The sequence below is a fragment of the Camelus ferus genome, chromosome 5, assembly GCF_009834535.1.
Source record: "Camelus ferus isolate YT-003-E chromosome 5, BCGSAC_Cfer_1.0, whole genome shotgun sequence".
Classification (NCBI taxonomy): Eukaryota; Metazoa; Chordata; class Mammalia; order Artiodactyla; family Camelidae; genus Camelus; species Camelus ferus.
The window spans coordinates 80,226,461-80,246,931 of NC_045700.1; the positions used below are offsets into that span (position 1 = coordinate 80,226,461).

Sequence of the window (20,471 nt, forward strand, 5' to 3'; positions counted from 1 at the left end):
CCCTCTCTTCTCAACCAGCTTGGCTGTTTCTGGGAGTCTCAGCGGTGATTAGGGCCCTAATCAGCAGGACTTCCTGCCAGCAATTGCCAGAGGTGGGGGCGGGGCGGGGAGGGAAGCAAGGTCAATCCAAGGTGAAGTTCGCAGTCTGGGACCAGGGAAGGCTCCGGCAGGGAGATGGACTTGCAGACTCTCCTAGCCTAGCCTCTCTCCAGCCCTCTGTCTTACAGGTGAGGACACCAGGCTCAGCAAAGGAAGGGACTCGTCCAGAGTCCAGGCATGGAGAAAGAGCCTTGCTCTCTCCCACTGCCCTCGGCCACTGGGACCCCAGGGCAGAAACGCTCCCTTACACTTCCCTGGAAGCCCTCTGCCTGCCCTCCATTCCCACCCCAGCACCAAGCCCAGTGCTGAGCCCACAGAGTGCTCCCCTTAAAGGGTGGTCAGAGACCAGTTGCCTACTGTCAAGGTCAAGGGTCAAAGGTGAGCCCCTCCTCTAGATGAGCAATGGCCTAGAAATGAGGCAGAGGTGAGCAGGGGCTGAGGAGGGGAAGCAAGATAGGGCTGGGCTGAGCTCAGGAACCCTCCCCAGCTGTCAACATCATCAGCCCAAGCCCATTCTTTCTCCAAAAAAAGTGCTTAATGCCTTTTACAGCTGCAACTGGGAGGGCCAGGGGTCCGGAAATGGAGCTCAAACCCCCGACCCGGAGCAACCTCAGCCTCCCTGGGTGGGAACCAGGGCTAGGTGGAGCGTGTAGCTTGGCAGGCCCCAAAGGCTGACCGCTGCTAATGAGGAACGTCAGGGGCACAGGGAAGCAAAGGACCCCAGGGAGGCCTGGGATGGAGAGGGCATGTGGCCAGGAGCCTGCCCCTACCACGGAGTCAAAGCTCCCAGCTACACGGCACACAGGAAGGGCTGCGTGTGGTTCCCCCACTTCCTACCAACAAGGGACTGAGCTAGAGTTGCAGCAAGAGGGACACAGGTTAGATTTCAGAAAGACATAGAGGGTGTAAGACACAGCAATTTGCAGCATATTAGGGGAATCACACTTTAACATACAGGTGCTACCCCTATGGATGGTCAAGCGTAGCCTGCCTGGAGGCCAGGCCATGTCCTTGCCAGGCCTGAGAGTCTCCGACTCGGTGACTCTTATCGGGGAATGGGAAGGAATCCAAGGAGAGCCTGGGCTGGTTTACAATAATGCATCTTGTTTACAGTGCTAGCAGCTTTCTCAGAGCCCTCCATAAACATAACTGCATCCTCCCGGGCAGAGAAGACCGTGAGATGTCCCCTCATCACCCCACCTCCCCTCAGTCAGAGAGACAAAGAGTTAGGGGGAAAGGAGGTCTCTTCTCTGGCTCTGATGGTAGGACCCCTTGAGCAAAAACGATGCCACCATGTCCTCTATCTACTCTCTGGTCCCATAACCCTCCCATCTTAGGGGTAGAACAACCACGACAGGAGATGAAAGGGTCAGCCCAGAGTGGGGCTCTGGGAAGAACACCACTGCCACCACCAATAATAATAATAATTACTCACATTTACTGAGCACTTACTATGTGCTCAGCACTGTTCAAAGTGTTTTAAATAAACTAACTCACTTGATCCTCACAACCACACCATGAGGCAGAAACTGTTATTAAAACTGCCTAGGGCATTACGCTAAGTGAAATAAGTCAGACAGAGAAAGACAAATACTGTATGATGTTACTTATACGTGGAGATTAAAAAATACAACAAACTAGTGAATATAACAGAAAAGAAACAGACTCACAGATACAGAGAACAAACTAGTGGTTACAAGAGGGCAGAGTGGGGCAGGCAACACTCGGGGTGGGTAGGAGGTAAAAGCTATTGGGTGTGAGATCAGCTGCAAAGATGTATTCATATAGGGAATATAGCCAATATTTTGTCATAACTGTAAATGGAGAGTAACCTTTAAAAATTGTATAAAAAGTTAAATTAAAAATAAAATTGAAAATAAAAAAACTAAAATTCTTACCCCTCTGCCCCTCATTAGGTAGTCAATTTGTGCTCAGCAGCACTCTGCCGGGCACAGTAAGGATCACCAGGGAGGCAAAGGACACAGGCCTGCCCTCAAGGAGCTTCTAATCCGGTTAGAAGACAAGTCAGCACACAGGGAGCTTGCAAGGGCTAGGAGAACGGAAGGGTCCCACATTCTCTGCTGGAAAAGGCTTAGGAAGTTTCCTGGGAGACCTGACCTAGGACTAGGCCCCTCCCCCCATAGTAGCAGAAGGATGGGATTCCACTTAGGCCCTCCTGTAACCCCTCATGGCCCAGCAGCTCCCTAGGACCCCGCCCTTCTCAGCCAGTCCCTCTCAGCCTCCTGGAACACCCAGGCCTGAGCTACAGGCATCCAGCCCTAAAAAGGCAGGGATTACAGGGCCCAGGCTAACCCTGGAGGAGGCAGCGCCAGGGACTGGCTCAGGCCCACCTACCACCCCCACCCCACCCAAGCTCCAACTCCTAAGAGACCAATCACCCTCCCTGAGGGAAATCAAACTGTAGACAAGCAGGAAGATGGTCAAGGTCACCAACCTGGGCAGGAGCAGACCAGGGATCCAGCTGCACCTCCTACACCACCCCCGCCACCCAGAGATGGGAAATGTTTCAGGCGATTTGAGAAAAGGAAGGAGAGGAAGGTGGCGTGTGACTGTGCATAATGGAGGGGACACCATGGAGGGAGGGAGCACGGCCCTGCAAGGCTGGCAGCCCTGCCACCTCCACTACCGTCGTTCCAGCTCACTGGTGCCCACACCTCTGCACACCTAATAGCTTTGAAAACTAAGAGCCAGGGCCAGGGGAGGGGGGTTGCCAGGGACAGAAGTGTCCCAAACCCACTCTCTTCCTCCCGCAGCAGCACACCTGCTTCTGATTTGCTTTTTTCAGAGTCTAGTAACTGAGAGGGCTTTCCTCTTCCCCTCTTCAATATGCATCCCTCAACTGGACCTTAGTTTTCCTTTCTGGGGTATCAGAGACTTGTGGCCCCAGAAATAAGCCAAGAAGTCAGAAGCAGCCTCTGCCGGCCCCAGCTCTGACCCTGACTTCTCCAGGCTCAAGGGCACACTCAGCATTTCACCTTCCTGCCCCTCACCCCCGAACTGGGTCCCAGTCAGACCAGAGGAAGGAGTGTCTTGATTAAGCAGCCTCATCTGGGCCCAAGGTATTGAAGTTAGACATCAGAAAGAACTTCATCCTTAGTCAAAGCCGGGACCCTACTCCTTCACTCTCTCCACTGAGGAGAAAAAGGATCAAGGGGCACCCAGATAGAAGGGACGGTAGGGAGAAGAAGGTGTAGGTCCAGAGCCCAACCCAGAAGCCCACCCTGACACTCACTCCATCAGGGGACGCCCAAGCCTCCCAGAGTTCGGTGTTTAGAACCTTTTCACCCCACCCCCACCCTGCCTCTCCTCCCTGCTCTCAAGGCCCACCTCCACCTGGAAAACAGGTCTGGAGAGGCTGGCAGGGGGGAGCAGGTGGCCTGCTCCTCCTGCACTCCAGAGAGGCCCTTGAGAACAACGCCCTTTGCTTGAACCCCCAGCTGTTAGTTACACAAACCACTTTGAGCTGCCCTGACAACCTTGTATTATTTTACAAATTCAGAAACTGAGGCTCAGAGAAGAGCAGCCTTGGTTGTTTTTGCATCTCTGATCTTGGCTCTGCTGCCTACCATCCCCAGGCAGGCTGGGGCAGCCCCTTTTGGGGGGCCAAACTGGGCAGGGGCTCGAGCTGTCCACCCTCACAGCACACCACTGCCCCCAGTTAGCACCTCACCGGTGTGGGGTTAGGGCGCGGACTCTGCAGGGGACATGGGTAAAGGTCTGCCATGCGTCTCCCGCTCCATTCCACACCAGGCCACGAGCCCACAGGTCTGCTCCAGCCCTTGTGGTGTTGGTTACCAGCAGGGCAAGGAGCAGAGGGGGACAGGAGGAATTAGAAGAAACTCAGAATCCTTGCAGGAAGCAGCTGAGGCAACCTGGTGGGCCATTGAGCAATGGATGTGAAGGGAGAGTAGCGGGCTCCCTGTTCCCTGAACATGGCAGGGATGAGGAGGACCCTGAGTGTCTGCGCCCACGCCCCAGGCCAGAGGCCACTGACTTCCTGCTCCCTGATGCGGGTGTCAGAGAATTCCCCAGCTCCAAGAATCCCAGGACCTCAGCATCCCAGGAGACCTTCAAGGTCATCCCTTCTAACCACATCCCAGCTCAGGAATCCTTCCATGCTATTGTCCAGCCTCTGTCTGAATTCCCCCCTGGAAGGGAAGCTCACTACCTTACAAGGCAGCCCCTTCTCCCGCTGACCCGCCAGGCTTGTTTATTAGGGAGGCCTCCTTCACACCTTCCTTCACCGAACAAAAATCCATCCTGCCCCTTTGCTTCCAACTCTTCAGTAGAACCAGGACACTGAGAGGTCCCAAACTCCAAGGCTTCAGCCACAGTCCACCAGCAATGAGAAGATGGTCACCAAACTGTAACCTTGCCCCTGAACTCATCTGCACCCTACCCCAGCCCCCCTCCACCTGGCCACCAGCTCCCTGTGTTTACAATTCTGGACACCGAAACTCCCATGGGAGGTTCTGGGGCTTTGAGGGGAAGGGAAGTATGAAATACTGGATGAGGGATCAGAAGGAGAGCCAGAAGGGTTCAAGGCCAGGTATTTGGAAGCAGAGGTTCCCAGATTGCCTCCTCTGCCACCCAAGAAGTCTCAGCTCTGGATCAAAGTCCTGGCTCTTAGTCCTATTAGACTGGCTGAGACCCTTCTAGGCCCTGGCCCACTACCTCCACTCCCTGCCCTCTGTGGGCAGCAGAGTCAAGGTCAACCCCAAGCTGGGATCCCAGCACTGATCCCACTTAGAACTCTCCCATCCAGCTCCCCGTCCCGAGCCAGGTCCAGGTCCTCCCTCCCACATCCCTAGGCCAGAGGGGTCAGGGAAGAGGGTGTCTTAGCTGTAGCAAGCCTTGTGGCCCTGGGGGAGAGAGAGAGGCTGGGGGAGACTGGAGTAGCCACCAGCTGGCAGGGGTGGGAGCAACTTATGACCAAGTCTAAGCCACAGTGGTCCCCACCCCACCCCACCCAGGCAGCTTCAGGAAGAGGCCCAGCAGAGACTCGAGGAAAAAGGCTATTTCCCTTCTCTCCCTCCTGACCCCTCTGGCTTGGCTTTGCCACGTGGAAGGGGCACTGGGGCTTCCAGAAGAGAAGCCCCTGTCCCCAAAAACTCTGGAACCCTCATTTCCAGTTTTCCCTCTTAGCCTCACCCCGCTCCACAACCACCTGTCCTGGCCTCCTTAAACCAGTTCTTCCCCTAGCCAGCACCTACCCTGTCCCCTAACCCCATCCCACTCCCCTGTAAGGAACCAGACTTGGGAGCACAGCAGCCTTCTCCTGATCACCACTCGGTCACCATCGTCCCAGTTTCCTCTACTAGGACAGTGGCCAGCCTAAAAACATCTGGCCAGGCAGTCCTGGCCCTGGTCCTGAACTGAGGGTGGGAGACAGACACTGAAGTTAGCTCTGTATGGATGCTCTGGCTCGGAAGGGGGTGGTAGGCAGGGCATCAGAGGGTCAGAGCAGGAGACGGCAGCAGTGGGGACAGAGAAAGGAGAAGGGGGCGAAAGGCAGCTGCGTATGTCTGTTCATTAACCACCTGGATTAGCTATTTCTGCCTAGAGGGGTGTAGAAGGAGTAAGAGCTGCTGGATGGGGGAGGGTGGCATGGGGCACTCATGCCAGCCTGTGCCCACAGGCAAAGGAGCACGGACCCACGCTGAGGGGAGTGAAGCACGGGAGACCTTTCCAGGCCTGCCAGACCCTCATTTGCTGCCTTGGGGGCCCCCTGGGAGATGAGGGGTGGGAACAAAAAGAGCCCCAAGGAGGAAGAAGGTGCCAGGAACTACTCCAGCCAATGGCGGGGAAAGAAATGAAGAGGAAAAAATGCCCACGCCTGTGTGGTGGTCCTCTCCTCCACGCAGCCCTGAGGTGGCTGGCATGTAGGGGAAGGGACCCTGGAGCCTAAATCCCCCAACCTACCCCCTGCCTTGGTCAGTATGTCCCTCCCCACTCACCCCTGCTGGTCTGGGTCTCAAGCAGCCACTGACACCAGCAACTTCTCCAGCAAACAAAACTCCTTCTGACTGGTCTCTCTCAGAGCAGGGACAACCGCGCCCCAGACATCCCTGCCAGAACCAGACACTGAAGGCAGGGGACTGACAGGTCGGCCCTGAGGGGCTACCTAGCCCAGAGACACATGATCAGGCGGGCTGACCGCCCCCTCCCCCAATTTACGCCCTGATCATGGTCCTGACAGCATCAATGTCGGCAGCCAGTTACACAAACGGAGCACACACTCACACCCCGCACTCACCTTTCCGGCAGAGAAGCCACTGGGTTGGGTGGGTGTCTGGGCTCACAGGACAGGGCAGTGGGCAGTGATGGGGCAGCAGCTGTGGCTGGCAAAAAGCTGGTTGCCGAGAGGAGGGCGTGAGTGAGCCTTGTGTCCAGGCGGGGAGCGGGCGCAGGGAGCAGAGCTGGTCCCAGGGCCACTGCTGGGAGCAACTGAGCGAGGGCGCTGCTCGCCCGGCTCCCTCCCCCGGCAGCGGGCGGGCTATCGGCGCACCGCCTCCTTCCCCCTTCCCGGAGCCGGCCAGCAGTCCGCCCCGCCACCTCCTTTAACCCCTGAAGCACTCGGGCCAGGGCACTCATGCCCAGCTCCCAGCTCGCCTGCTTGGTAGCAGAGCACATCCGCCTGGGGCAGGGCATGCCAAGAAGGGTGGCCTCCCCTCTCCTTCAGCTACTGGCCCACCAGCCCCCCTGGGGACCCATAGGGAGGGGCAGGGGGCTTGCTTGCAGGGCAGAGGTAGGGAAAGGGAGTGGGATGCCAAGAGGTCCAGGACCCCATGGAAGAGACAGAGCTGCAGAGAAACAGCTCAAGGGCTACTGGGTGAAGAAGGATGGTTGGTGAGACAATAATAATAAATAGCAAGTTTTACAAACCATTCTGCTTTATGCTGTTACCAACTCACTTGGTGACTGGAGACCTAGAATATCACTTCTGGTTTTTTTTTCCCTTATTTGGCAAATGTGGGGTAACAATCCTTGCTTTTCTCCTGCGCTGAGTTAGACATTTGTGACTGTATACTCAAAAGTGATTTGAATTGAACTCTGAGTTAAGGGAATGCATACTTCAACTCTCTTTGAAATACATCGGAAAAAAAAAAAAAGATGGATTGCCAAATAGATAGAAATGTGATAAAGCAAATACATCGAAGTGTTCATTATAGAATCAGGAAGTTTACTATATCATCCTTTCAACTCTTCCATGTGTAAAAAGCTTTTTACGATGAAAAGCATTGGGGGAAATGTGATTTGAAAAGTTTGGAGTACCATACAAATGATGAAAGTGAAGAAGCAGACAGGATTATTTTGAGGGGAAGGGAAAAGTCATTTGCCGTCCACTATCGGTATGTCGGACATTTAAAGAATATTCTCTCTCTCACTTAATCTTCAAATCTCCCTTGTTATTTTAGCTGAAGAAAGTGACCTTGGAGCAGTTAGCTGACTTGTCCAAGACCACACAGGAGAGCGTAGAGAGCAACTCTGACCCTATTCGGTCTCCAGAGCCAAGCTTCCCACCACCCAGCCCTTCGAGATTGAAAGGCCCTTCACTTTGACATGTGGGAGGTCCTGGGCCAATGACCTGCATCTTTGAGACTCAGTTTCCCCTGCTGGCCAATGATTTTGGATCCAAAGGTCTTCAAGACCTTTTCAGTTCTGATGATCACTAATTTTATGAATCCAGCCAAACCTTTCCCCAGGCTTCAATTTTCCAAAGAGTAAAGTGACAGGGGAGCCCAGGAGGAACAGATTTGGGAGCCCAGGAAAGATTTGGGAGCATCTGGGGCCATGTGACTGGGATGGTCAGCACATTAGAGGGCTGCTCCCCACCCCCTATCATCAGTGATAGGGAAGCCCAGGCGAATGGAGGGGGTGGAGAGGGGCACCTTCTCAGGACCTATGTGGGGAGGGCGGAATAGAGGCATCACTGCATCCACCCACTGCCTCCAGAGCAAGATGGCCTCATCCCTGCCCAGGTGGGAAGAGTCTGGCCTCCCAGAGTCCCAAGCTCCAGCGTCTCAGAACCTACCAGCCTTGACAGCGGCCTCAATCTGTGACATGAGTTCAATCAATCTCTGGCACTGCCCAGAGATGGGAAAGACCTGGCCCCACAGAACATGCCTCTGAGACTGCATAGGGAAACCTGGCCCAGGCCTCCTCAGGCCCCTGTCCAGCCTTCGCTGGCCCCAACTCTCCAGATAGCCTTATCCTGCCCAACCCGCACACCCTCTGCAGACCAGGAGCAGCTCAGGGCCTTGCGCCAGCCGCAGTCAGGGGAGGGAAGTGGAAAGGTTCTAGGCTCTTCTAGAGGTGGAAGGGGGAGTTGACTATAAAAGTGGAACCTCTACCAGGTCACAGAATAGCAGAAGTTCCATCCTCCCCATCACCTGCTTCCAACCTACACCCACCTTCATCCTGCTTGACCTCAAATAGTCCCAGGTCCCCATCGCCTACCATATCCAGTCCAAGCTCTGCAGCAGGACATTTGAGGCCCTCTGTGATGAGGCCCTGTCTTTGAAGCCTCCCTTTTAAATGCTTAATTCTGCACAAAGCTGTACCAAGATAATTATTTGCAGACTTTTATCTTTAAAGCTATATAATTGCAAACCAAAAAACTGACTCTGCTAAGATATGGGGACCATGCGACTGGTACATGGATGTCCCAAGTGCACCCCACCCACGTCAGGTCTGCGGCAGATCCAGGGGGCTCTGAGAGACGCCCTCCTCCAGCCGCTGTCATCCCCCACCCCAACTTCATTCCCTCTACCCCAGCCTTCCCACTCTGGCACCTGGGCACAGAACTGTGAATTCAGCAAGTCTCTAGAAACCACACAGAGGAATTAAGAGGAACTAGAGGATTTCAAAGAAGAGCAGCCTTTTCCTTTATTTCCAAGAGCTGTCCCACAGCTGATCTCACACACGTTCCCCAATCAGTCCCACCATCTCACACACACACACACACACACACACACACACACACACAGCCAGAACCGGTTCCTCAGAAGCCTACACAGTCCCTTTTCTCTCTCTCCCCTCCCCACTCCTCCCCTAGCCCTAAAAACTCAGGATTCCCAGGGTTTCCCATCTCCCATCCCCCCAACCCCCTCCCCTCTCCCTGAGCCAGCCTATGCCCCTTCCCTCCTCCCTCCCTCACTCCCATCCCCAAGCGCAAGACTGCACATCTGGTTCCAGTTGTGGTTGGTCCATTCAGGGGCAGGCCTGAGGGGGTTCTCATAAAACTGAATAATACCAGTGTTGGAGCCCAGTGTAGCTGGGGGAAGGGAGGGCAGGAGGCTTAAGAGGATGGGAGGGAGAGAAGCCTGCAGCAGGGAGGCAAGGAGAGACACAGAACCCAGAAAGGAGCAGGGCAGTGCCTGGCATCTAATAAGCATTCAATGGTTGCTTGTTAAGGGAAGACAGACGCTAGAGAAACGGAGGGCAGAAAAACCAGGAGGAGAGAGTGGGACAAAGACTGAGTCAGAAACAGGGACCCAGAAGGAGGAAGGAGAGGGAGCTGGGGATGATGGGACTGCCCATGAAGCTACAGAGAGGCCATTGAGAAGAGAGGGAAAATGAACCATGCATGTTGGGGCCAGGTGCTGAATCAGGCACTGCCACGAGGAGAGGCGGGGATGCTACAGAAAGGGAGAGAGGGCTACTAAAAGACTGAGAAGAAAGGGCCAAGAGAAAGTCAAGAGAAAGAAAAGTGCCCAAGATTCAATGCCCAAGAGCATTGAATCCAGGTTTCCTAGAGGGGGCTGGAGGTCCACCCAGAGCTGATCTCATTTGCTCCCTCATTTCATTTTTGTCAATATTTAAACGCCCGCCCTGCACCTAACCTTTCCCTTGTGTTTCTCCGTGCAGATCTCCATTAAAACCTGGGACGTGACTATAGATTCTTCTCCCAGTCTTAGAGATGGGCTCAGAGCAGTTAAGGGACTCCTCCAACATCACAGAGCAGCTGAGGAAAGAGGTAGAATTTGGATCCAGATCTTCCAACTCAAGGCTCAGTCGCCAAATGGCACAAGTGGGAATGCCAGGCCCCGGCTCCCCCTCTGGAGGGCATCGTGTCACTCGACCCCCACTCTCGAGAGGCCAGATTCCCAGGCTCTTAACAGGACTGAGGGGAAGCTCCTCTGAACTGACAGTTGACCACAAACACCCAGCAGGGAGGGACTGGCTTCTTAAATCTTCCTAGGACAGGGAGAGGGGTGGTCTCTGGGGGAGGTGCTGGAGCTACCCTCTCCAGCACCCTTGGCCCTCACCCTCTTCCTCCCTCTCCACCACAGACCCTGAGGAGAGAGGCCCAGGGCCTCAGAATTCTGCTGTGCCAAACACACAGCTGGCTGGGACCCAGGCCCCGGGGGTCACCCTAGACATGTGGTGAATGTCTGTGCATTTGGGTTGCGCCCTTCCCCTTCTGACCACACCACCCTCCTGCAGCTACAGATGAGTTTGGGCTGCCCCCTGGGATGCTTTCATCTCTGGGGCACCCTCTGGGACCTCCTGGCTAGGGCACCCTCCAGAGTTGATTCCAAAAGCCACACCCCACAGATCTGCTGCCCCACAGATCCCTTCTTCCTCCTTTCTTTCCAAAACTGGGCTTCACACCCCAGGTCACTGGTCCTTTCCTTTTCTATTTGTCATCCTTAACACTCAGGCCAGACCAAGGCAGGAGCAGGGGCACCCCCTCCTCACCGCAGTCCCCTATTTGCATCTCATTTACATGCATTCCCAGCATCTCTCAAAGTGCAGCAATGCCTCAGGCCCTTTGCCACACACTCCCCCAGGGAGGGAAAAGCACTAGGTCTTCCACATTCCAGCTTCCTACTCTCAGATTTGCACTGTAGTCTAAGGGTGGAGGATCAGAGGGCAGGGAAAGCAAGAAAAAAGCGGCTTGCCAATAGCTTGTCCCCAAGACACATGCTAGCAGCCTCTCCCCTCCTGGAGACCGTCTCAGTTTCCACCCAGGAGAGGCACGTGGGATTCAGCACCAAGAGCTTCAGACTGGGAATCAGGACCTCAAGTTCCAGCCCTGCTCAGCCACTGATGTCTTGGTGACCCAAGGTCACTCTCAGGCCCTCTTGGCTTTCATCTTCTCATCTGATAACCTCTCAGGTCCCTTAGAAGATTCCTCGGACACGTTTCCAAGCAGATGATGGTCCTTGGCAGAGAGTCACTGATGGTGCCAGTTGACTACACACGAATCCCTGTCTCCCCGAGCAACACAATTTTGAAGCTGGAAGGACCCTGAGATTTAGTTGCCTCCAGGACAGGATTCCCCTTAAGCCTATCTCAGTGATAATCACTGGCTCTGCCTGGATTCTTTCAGAGAGCCCACACCCCCACCGCCTCACATACCCACATCCACCACCCTAACCCATTATTATAAGGTTCCGAGACTGGACGGTCGGGGAATCCCCAAACCCAGATTATCTGGGTTTCAGGAAGGTGTTGGCAGGATCCAGGCTGAAATGCCTAGAGCCAAGAGAGAAAGCCGAGTGGATTCCTAGCCAGCAAGCCAAGGGATGTTGATTAATAGATCAATGTCAACTTTCTCACTTGCCAAAGGGCTCTGTCCTCTGCCCTGGCTTGTCCAACATACTTATCAGTAACTTAGGTGAAGACTTACAATGGAGGTTTACCAAGTACACGAAGAAAACAAAAAGTAGAAGGAAAAGCTAAGATGCCAAACTGAATCGAAGTGTAAAACTGACTTTACAAAAAAGCCAAAATTAGCAAGGGAACATTTCCCATGGGGTAGAGTCCTGAATTAAGGTTCAAAAGTTTAAAAAAAAAAAAAACTGAGTTAATCTTGGGAAAGGTCTAAGATTTGGTGAAAACAGAAATTCAGTGCAGCTGACAGCAGGCTATGGTTGCCCCTAAAAGGCATGCGCACTTTTGATTGCATTAATAGAGGTATAGAATCCAAACCAAAGTAGGTAAGGGTTCCACTCTACTCCACACTGCTCAGACACCATCAGAAATGTCAAGTCCTCGTCTATACTCTGTAAATCAAAGAGCATCCCGGGGGGGACAACAGTACATATTCAATAAATATTTGTTGAATAAAAGCACAGGAGGGTTAAAGAAATAGGGTCCAATTTTTATTTCAGATGATGCAGAAAGGATACAACATGGATCATCAAATACTGGAAAACCTCTCTCGGGAAGGTAAGCCAGGGCAAACGTCACGGCCCATATGCACTCCTTTTTCTTTCTGCCCCTTTTTCTGTGAATTCCTTGAAGCCTGGGACCATTTTCCATTCGCCTCTGAATGTCCAAGAAGCAGGAACAGCCAGGGGCTGATCAGCTGCTAAGGACAGAGCAGCATCCTGACAAGGCCAGGTCAGCCGATAGGCTGCTGGCCCCAGCATGAGAGCGGCCCTTTAGCTGAGCCGGCCAGGCTGGGAGAGGCAAGGAGCCAGGCTGGTGGCTGAACTTACACGTGCTGTCCCAGGCTGGCTCAAGTACTGGTCCACTGACCTCCCACCTCTACAACTACCCCCTTGCCACTGCCCAGTCGACCTTTGGGGACTGGCCCTAGCCAGCCACGCTTGCCCCAAATCTGGAGCTGCCCACTGGCTCAGGTCCCACCAAACCTTGGGTTCTGCTCCCTCCTCTCTCTCATCACTGGCATGGCCTTCGTCCACCTCCTCACCCTTCTGTGCATCGACTTCCCTTCCCTGTACCCCCTTAAGTTACCCATCATCTCACCATTCCTCCTCCTTAACATCTTCTCCTTAACATATCCTCGTCCCTCCAGTGTTCTTCTTATGACTATCTCTCCTTGCTCTGGTTTCCATGGCAACAGGCTGTTGAAACTTTCACCCTTGTCCCACTCTCACTCTCTCCCCATTTTTTTTTTTTTAATTATAAAGCATTTTCAGGGTTGGACAGAGCTGGAGACTTCCCTCCTGAGGACTTAGGTTCCATCCCTAGAGATAATAATAATCACTTTGCTCCACCTTGAAGTGAGGTGCTATCCCTCCCAGGGTATGAGAATCAGAGAAATCTAGCCCCGCCCTGCTGGAGTTCAGGAGTGGAGGGAAGAGAGTCCAGGCTTTGGAGAGGCACAGACCGCGCCCGAAGCCTGGCCACCCACCCACTGGCGGTGTGACCTCAAGCAAGTCACTTAACCGCTTTGAGTGCCAAGTGCAGAGTCTGTCCAGGGCAGCCCTTGGTACGGTTATGCTCCCCCCACATCCTCCTTCAAAGAAGCCATCACCGCGCCCACTTGAATCACAATTCATCTCTTCTTCCGATATATCATTTTGGTGTTGTTTAATAAATGCTCAAATTTATAGAATGCTTTCCATGTTCTTAGAGCTTTGTGGATATTAACTCACTTGAATCCTCTGAACAACCCTATGGATATTGACCATTATTGATCCTATTTTATAGATGAGGAAACTGACATTCAGAGACATCGACTAAAAGATTGTGACTCTTCTAGCTGAAGCAGCAGCATCAAGTCGGCAGGGACCTGGCAAGTTGACCTCCCACACAGCACGGGGCTCTCCGTGTGCCTGGCGTGCCACCAGCCTCTGCCTGCTCACCCCCCACCCTGAGCTCCCCCCACAGCCAAAGCAGCTCCCACCACTGGCTGCAGCCTACTTCCTGAGGCCCCGGGTCCAGCCTCAGGGAACAAATGACTTCCAAGCTTTATTCAAAAATCATACATACGCAGACACACAGTCACTCACCATCTCCCAGAGTAGTCGCTTCACAGGCTGGACATTCCTGGTCCTCCACAGTTTCTGGATCTTTCCACTTTCTAGGTGCTCAGTTGTTTCTCTGGTTCTGGTCCCTGACCAGGCAGCCCTCATCCCTTCATTTGTTCATTCACTCACCCATTCATTCAGCAAATGCTTTGTGAGTGCTGCCTTGGGTCAGGCCCTGTGCCCCAAAGCCCCTGTCAAAGCCAGGTACAGGGTCTGGAGGATGAGGAAACACTGAGCAAACCAAAGCACAGACATGTGACATACAGAGTGCTGAGCAACATGAAGGGGAAGCACAGAATGGTGGTGGGAGGGACCACCGACAGCCAGTGCGCCCTCCACACGTGCCAGGCCCCGTCCACGCACAAGCTCATTCACTCCGCACCACGGCCCTGGGAGTGAGTGAGTGTTATTCTAACCTGCTTTGCACAGTTGTAGCAGCTCAGACACAAGAGGCGAAGTCACTTGCCCAAAGTCAATAAGAAGAAGACAGCAAAGAAGCAGTGGCAATGGGATCAAAGCCCAGTTTGTACTCCTAACTGTGACGCCATCTTATCTCTAGAGGCTCAGAGAAGGTTCCTTAGGATCAGTTCCCAAACTCATAACCCCCCACACGCACGTGCCAGCAGCAGCCTGATAGTGCAGAAGGCAGTGGGCCCGCCCCGGCATGACACAGACCCCACGCTCTGCTTCTGTCCGCATACCCTAGTATGGCGCTGGCTTCACGAAGATGGTGGTCACCCTACTCCAGACCCTCTGCTTTTCTTCCACTTGAAGTCACCTTCAGACCTTTGACCTATACCCTGGTTGGCTTCAAGGGGGCTGGAGGGACTGTCCAAAAGGATGTGAATGGATCCAGTGTCCAGTCACTCCCAGCAGAGTTTGGGTGAGAAATGACTCCTGGTCTCACCGATAGAACCTGGACGGGAGCAGGAAGGGCTACAAAGCCTGGTTAACAATCACCGCAGCATCTTTCCAAGGCCACCCCATGGGGCTTACAAAATGTTGGTGAGAATTTAGAGTTGACCATCCTTATAGTGACATGGGTACAAGTAGGGAACCCCAATGTCACCACAGGGAGGAACTCAATGGAATCAACCCAGAACCAGGTGTCCAGCTCCCAACCCAATGCTCAGCCTAGCCGCCAGGAGAGCCAGTGCTGGGCTCACTGGGCAGGGACAGAAGCAAGAGGCTGTCCACATAACCGTGAAAAGGGAAAGAGCAGGGAGAAGGGAAAGGGCTCACAGGGCCTGGATGCTTAGGCTCCAGATATAGCACGGCCCTGGCCCCACAAGATGACCAGACAGAGGCTGGGGTGGGAAAGATGAGCAGGGCGAGAAGCAACAGCTGGAGCCCCTCCCTCTGGGTGTTCCTCCCCAGGGACCCCACGGTGACTGTTTTCCTAGGAACATTGTGTTCAGGCTGTGAGTCTTGGCTCAAGCACCCTACCCTGGCAGACCTCCAGCTGCCTGTTTAATAATGTACAGCCAATCGGCCATTAACAGCAGATTCCACAAAAAAAAAAAAAAAAAAAAAAAAGTTTGGTGGTTGTTTTTGTTGTTGTTGGTTTTTTTTTTCTTCTTCCGGGTAGTTGGTGGTGGTTGTGAAAAACAAGTCTTCTCTGGCCGATGTCCAGGGCAATCACAGCCTGCCCAGGCTCGGGGATCCTGGCAGATTCCACCTGCCTCTGCCCACCCCCACCCCACCACACAGAGGCGCCAAAGTGCCCGCTCCCACCCCCACATGCCTGGCGACACCCTGGGCCTGCTACCCTGGTGGAGGAGGTGGGGCAGTCGTCCTGGCACCTGGGAGTTCAAGGGAGGCCTAGGCGGGCCAAGGGAGAGGATGTGGGATGTGCTGGTGGGGGTAGAGGCGGGCAGGTGGGGGCCCAGTTCTAAATGGGCCTGGCGCTTCCTAGGAATTTCACTCCTGTCTGGCCAAAGACGGAGCAGAAGGTGAGGCCAGGGTAGCCCAACCAGGTGTGAGGACCTCAGTCCGGAGCTGGCTATTCAGGCAGGACAAGGAGAGGAAGTGAGGATCTTGGGGCCTGCCCCCAATCCTCTCCATCTGAGAGTCAGGATTTGCAGTAAGATCCTGGGAGCTCAAAATCAAAGACTCATAGGAGGGCAGTTAGGGCAGAGAGTGGAAGCCTCAGTCCTGTAAGAAGCTGCATGGTGAACAGATGCGCCCTGGGCTGTCGGCAGAAGCTGGCCTGGGTGAGAAAGCCAGCTAGACTCTCCCTCCTCTCCATCCCGGCAACAGACTGCCAACCCAGAAATGTGAGCAAGGCAGAAAGAGCTTCAATAGCCTTTCTTGGTAGAAAAAGCTACCAAGAGCCAAGGGGCACCGACCTTATGGCTCTGCCGTGCTTCCTGGTGACCCTGGACCAGTCTTGTGCCCTCTCTAGGCCTCCGTCTCATTGTCATGCCATGAGCGGAATGAGCTGGGGGTCTCCCACCCTGCCTGAAGGTCTCAGCCAGAGAGGGACTGCAAAGGCCAGATGCAGGGCAGACAGAGGGGTCCACGGTCATGATGATGATGGCGATACGTTATCATTTATCAGGCTCTGAGTATGTTCCAGGCACTGTATTTTTTTGTCTCCCAGTAACTCTTCTAGGCAGGTACTATTATTATCACCATCATACAGATGAGGAAACTGAGGCTTGGATAGGTTAAGTCACTTACCCAAAGTCACAAGGCTAGTGACTGATGGAGGCAGGACTTGGACTCAGGCCAGTTGACCTCAGGGCTCTTTACCATGCTGCCTTGGAGAGTCCAGTCAAGGGGAGTGGCCCAGACCCCAAGTCTGGAGAATCCCAGCAGCCCCTTCTGCCTACCCTGCACACCTGCCTGCTGTCCCCTCCTCCCCACCCAGCCTCCCAGCCTCTCACCACGTCCAGGTGGTGTCATCAGCCTCCCCTCCTTTACTTCCCTCCTGCTCCCTAGGCCTCCTCGGGGCTTCCTGCTTCCCCCAGGCACAGGTACACACAGACACAGACACACAATCGTGCACACTCACACTTACTCATACACGCACACGCTCATGCATGCATGCGTGCACAGGTACCTACACACTGCACACAAGCATATGCACTTAAATCCACGTGTACACACAGGCATGAAAATGAGTACAGATACACAAGCACACTCTTTGCACACACATGCCAGTGCTTAAAGGCCCCCAAAGAACCATACTGACATGCAAACTTGCACCCACACAGGCACATGCCCCACCCACGTACACGTGGATCCATGTAGATGCACACAAACACATACATACAGGCACACACATACATACAGGCACACACATGAGCTCCAGCCACAGGAGGTTCAGTGCAGGCACCCGAGGGCTGTCTGGGCAGGCAGAGCTGGACAGGTGTCTGCCATGCCACCCGGGTGGTTATTCCAAAGGCGAGAAGGCTGCCGGCTAATAATACCACAGCACATTCTTGGCCAGAGATAAGCAGCCCCAAGCATCCTCGGCACGTTCCGGCCTCGGTGTCTCACTCTTTTGGATTCCACCCACCCGCAGCGCCGTCCTGGAGGTGCCCCAGAAGCCGGCGCCACCAACACAGACGCCTTGGCCAGGGGCCTGGCAGTCTCCCATCTCCAGGGACCCCTCAGAGACACCCACCCACACAAGCAAGAGAGGAGGGCTGTGTTCATCCTGAGAAGTGGACTAAACTACAGGTTGTCCTCCCTGCATTCCAGGCCCCCCAAGCTAGGCAAACACGCCCCGCACCACCTCCATCTGAGCGCACCTCGGACAGGCAGAGCCTGAGGCAATGGGGAAGCTACGGGAGCCCCCCGCCAACACCACAGGGTGTTTGGGCGCCTCATCTGGCCCCATTCTCTCCACAACTCAGTGACATCACTGCTGCTCCTCTTCCATAGATGAGGGGACTGAGGCTCACTGAGACCCCATGGCTAGGGAGGAAAACCCAAAATTTGAACCAAGGTCTTCCATCGCCTAAGCCAGGACCTCAAACAACCCTCCTTCATGGCTGACCCTTAAATCACATATTTTCAGTGCCACTGGATAGATCAGGGACATCTCAGGGATCGTCTTTCTCAGGGAAAAGCCTTGTGTTCATTACAGGCTCAGAAACGGGGACTCTCAGTAACACACATGAAGGCAATACCCCTACAAAGTTGTCAGGCATTAGGAGGAGTTCTGGGGCATCTGTAGCTGCCTTTGGGCAGGAGGGGTATCCTTGGGACAGAGGACGGGAGGACATGAGCCCTCCTTTCCCCTAAGTCACAGAGCACTTTGGAGGAAACTTGGGAGAGAAAGAGGCCCCCCAATCATGGAGTCAAGAGGGAGAGGTCTTTGGATTTTAGGGCTGAGGGGTTAAGGACAAAGGGTTGAGGGGATCAGGATGAAGGGCTGGGACTTGGGGAACAAGGTAGGACCCTGAGGATGACACATGTATACAGAGTCCTGAAAGGCACAGCAGAAGGGAGTGACATGGACTACAGAGAAAAGTCAGACAGGAAAGAGAACAAAGATGTAAAGATGTGGAGGTGGAACCTGAGATACCGGAAGGGAAGAGACAGCAGAGAGAGAATACACGGGGCGAGGGGCTGGAAAGTTCTGTTGGACCTTGGTGGTGCCGGGCAGCCCTCACTCACATTCAGAGGCTGCAGCTCTAAAGTCTGGGTGCCCACACATGCACGTGCATGCATATGCACACACCTAAGCCTCAAACATCCCTCTTGGTGACTCGGTCAACGCGGTCAAGCACTGTTCTGGGCATTTCTCAAATGAGAACATTGAGACCCAGGGAACAGCTGCAGCCTCTTCAAAGATGCCGAGGATCTCGAGGAGAAATCTGGGAAGAGGGCCCACTTAAGTACCCCCATCCTCTCAACTTCCCAGGAGACAAAGGACTGAGGCGTGAGACCTCGGGAGCAGAGGCAGGAGAGGAAGAACACAAGGCCCGGGGACTCGGGGCATGACTTTCCCAGCCCCAGGGAGTTGGGATCAGAGTAGCAGAGCAGCGTCCCAAGCTTGCAACCAGGCTCAGAGAGGGCAGGACCTTGGCTGGCAATGAAAGCAAGAGTGCAGGGGCCCCAGGCAGGGAGGGCCCTGGAGGGGAGCGCGACTAAAAGCAGGGGTGTGTTCCCACGAGGCCTTGGCCAGCCCTAGGCCAACCGTCCAGTAAGGCTTCCCAGAGCCTCATGACCCCACAACCAGCCCCTTCGGCCCTGTCCACTGGCCCCCACTCCCAGCAAACCAGGCAGCCTTACATGGGCATCTCAGGGACATAGTATTCATCAGATGAGGCATCGAGGGAGATGGGCACAGGAGCTCCCCGCCACCGTGCCCAACTTCACCCAAGAAGTACCCACTGCCTCTCCTTCCAGAGCACCTCCTTCCTGGGGACAAGGCAGTGGGCTGGCCAGGCCAAGGCTGGGGAGGGGACGCTGGAAATGTGAGGGATATTGGGCTCCTGATTTCACATCCAACTGGACAGAGACATTGGTTAGGAGCCTGGAGGGAAACTGTGCTGGAGAAAAAGGATGGATGAGAGAGGAGACAGGTGAAAACTGGAATAAGGACCCGTCAGAAAAAGTGATCATGTATGATCCATTGATTGGTGAAGAGGCAGAGGCAATGATACATGCAGACACAGGATTATTACAGAAACAGAGAGACTACAGCACAGTTTCCAAGTCCATCTGCCTCACTCAAACTAACTGGAACAAGACATTTTTGAGATAATCAGGGAAAACTGAACACAGACTAGGTATTAGCGGCTCCTAAGAAAATGTTACTAATTATGTTGACTGTGATAATGGTATTACGGTAATGTTAAAATTAAAAGCCCTTATCTGTTAAGGATACGTACTGAAGTATTTACAGTGAAATGATATAACGTCTGGGATTTGCTTTAAAAACACTCCAGCCAAAAAAAAAAAAAAAAGTGACAGGGGACTGATGAATCAAAAACAGCAAAATATTGATAGCTTTTGAAGCAGGAGTATGGGTACAAAGGAGTACTATTCTTTGTATACTATTCTTCTTGCTTCTGTATATGTTTCAAATCTCTGGTAATTAAGAATTGACAAAAAAAAAATCTATAAGAGAGAGAAGTTCATCTGACCACTGTTTCCTAAAGTATGACATTCAAGATGATTTTCATTGGAAACGTGGCTCAACAATTTTATTTTTTTTGTATTTAGCAAGAGATTAAAAATACATAATCTTGGATTAAACCCATAAATTCTATCACCTAGAACAAGTAAAAGGTTAAAAAAAAAAAAAGCAAGTCATTTTTTTTAAATGAAGTAATAGTGCAAGGTGATGATGACTGATGTGGTAAATGGGAAAGGAGAACGAGCCTGACAGTGGTTGGGAAAGCAGCGAGATCACCCACACCGCCCCCTGCGTGGGAAGCCGATACACAGCCCCACAGTGGGAGTCATTCACCCCCTACCCGGGCTCTCGTCTGCAACCTGAGCACGCAGGTACGTGGCTACACCTGACATGGCGGTCCCAGAGGTTGGACCCGGCGGCTGGTGCTGCACAGCTGGGATGGAGAGCGATGATGCTGCTGGGTGACGGAGGGTGCAATGCTGCGATTTATCAAGGGCAGCTCGGGCCTGGCTCTGCTCTTCCAG

At 53.6% G+C, this 20,471-nt stretch overlaps 1 protein-coding gene across 12 annotated transcripts in view; it reads right to left on the reverse strand.

Moving 5' to 3' along the window:
* The window catches only part of TNS1 (tensin 1), a 186,684-nt gene that overhangs the window by 124,735 nt on the left and 41,478 nt on the right, over window positions 1–20,471 (reverse strand). Inside the window, exon 1 of one of the 12 annotated variants that reach the window (XM_032480205.1) lies at window positions 6,377–6,589. The exons of 10 other annotated variants lie outside the window; for them this stretch is intronic. The gene's annotated coding sequence lies outside the window, so the exon portion shown is untranslated. Of the gene's footprint in view, window positions 1–6,376; window positions 6,590–20,471 lie in introns of those variants that run through there. One more of the 12 variants, XM_032480208.1, reaches the window with a different exon arrangement.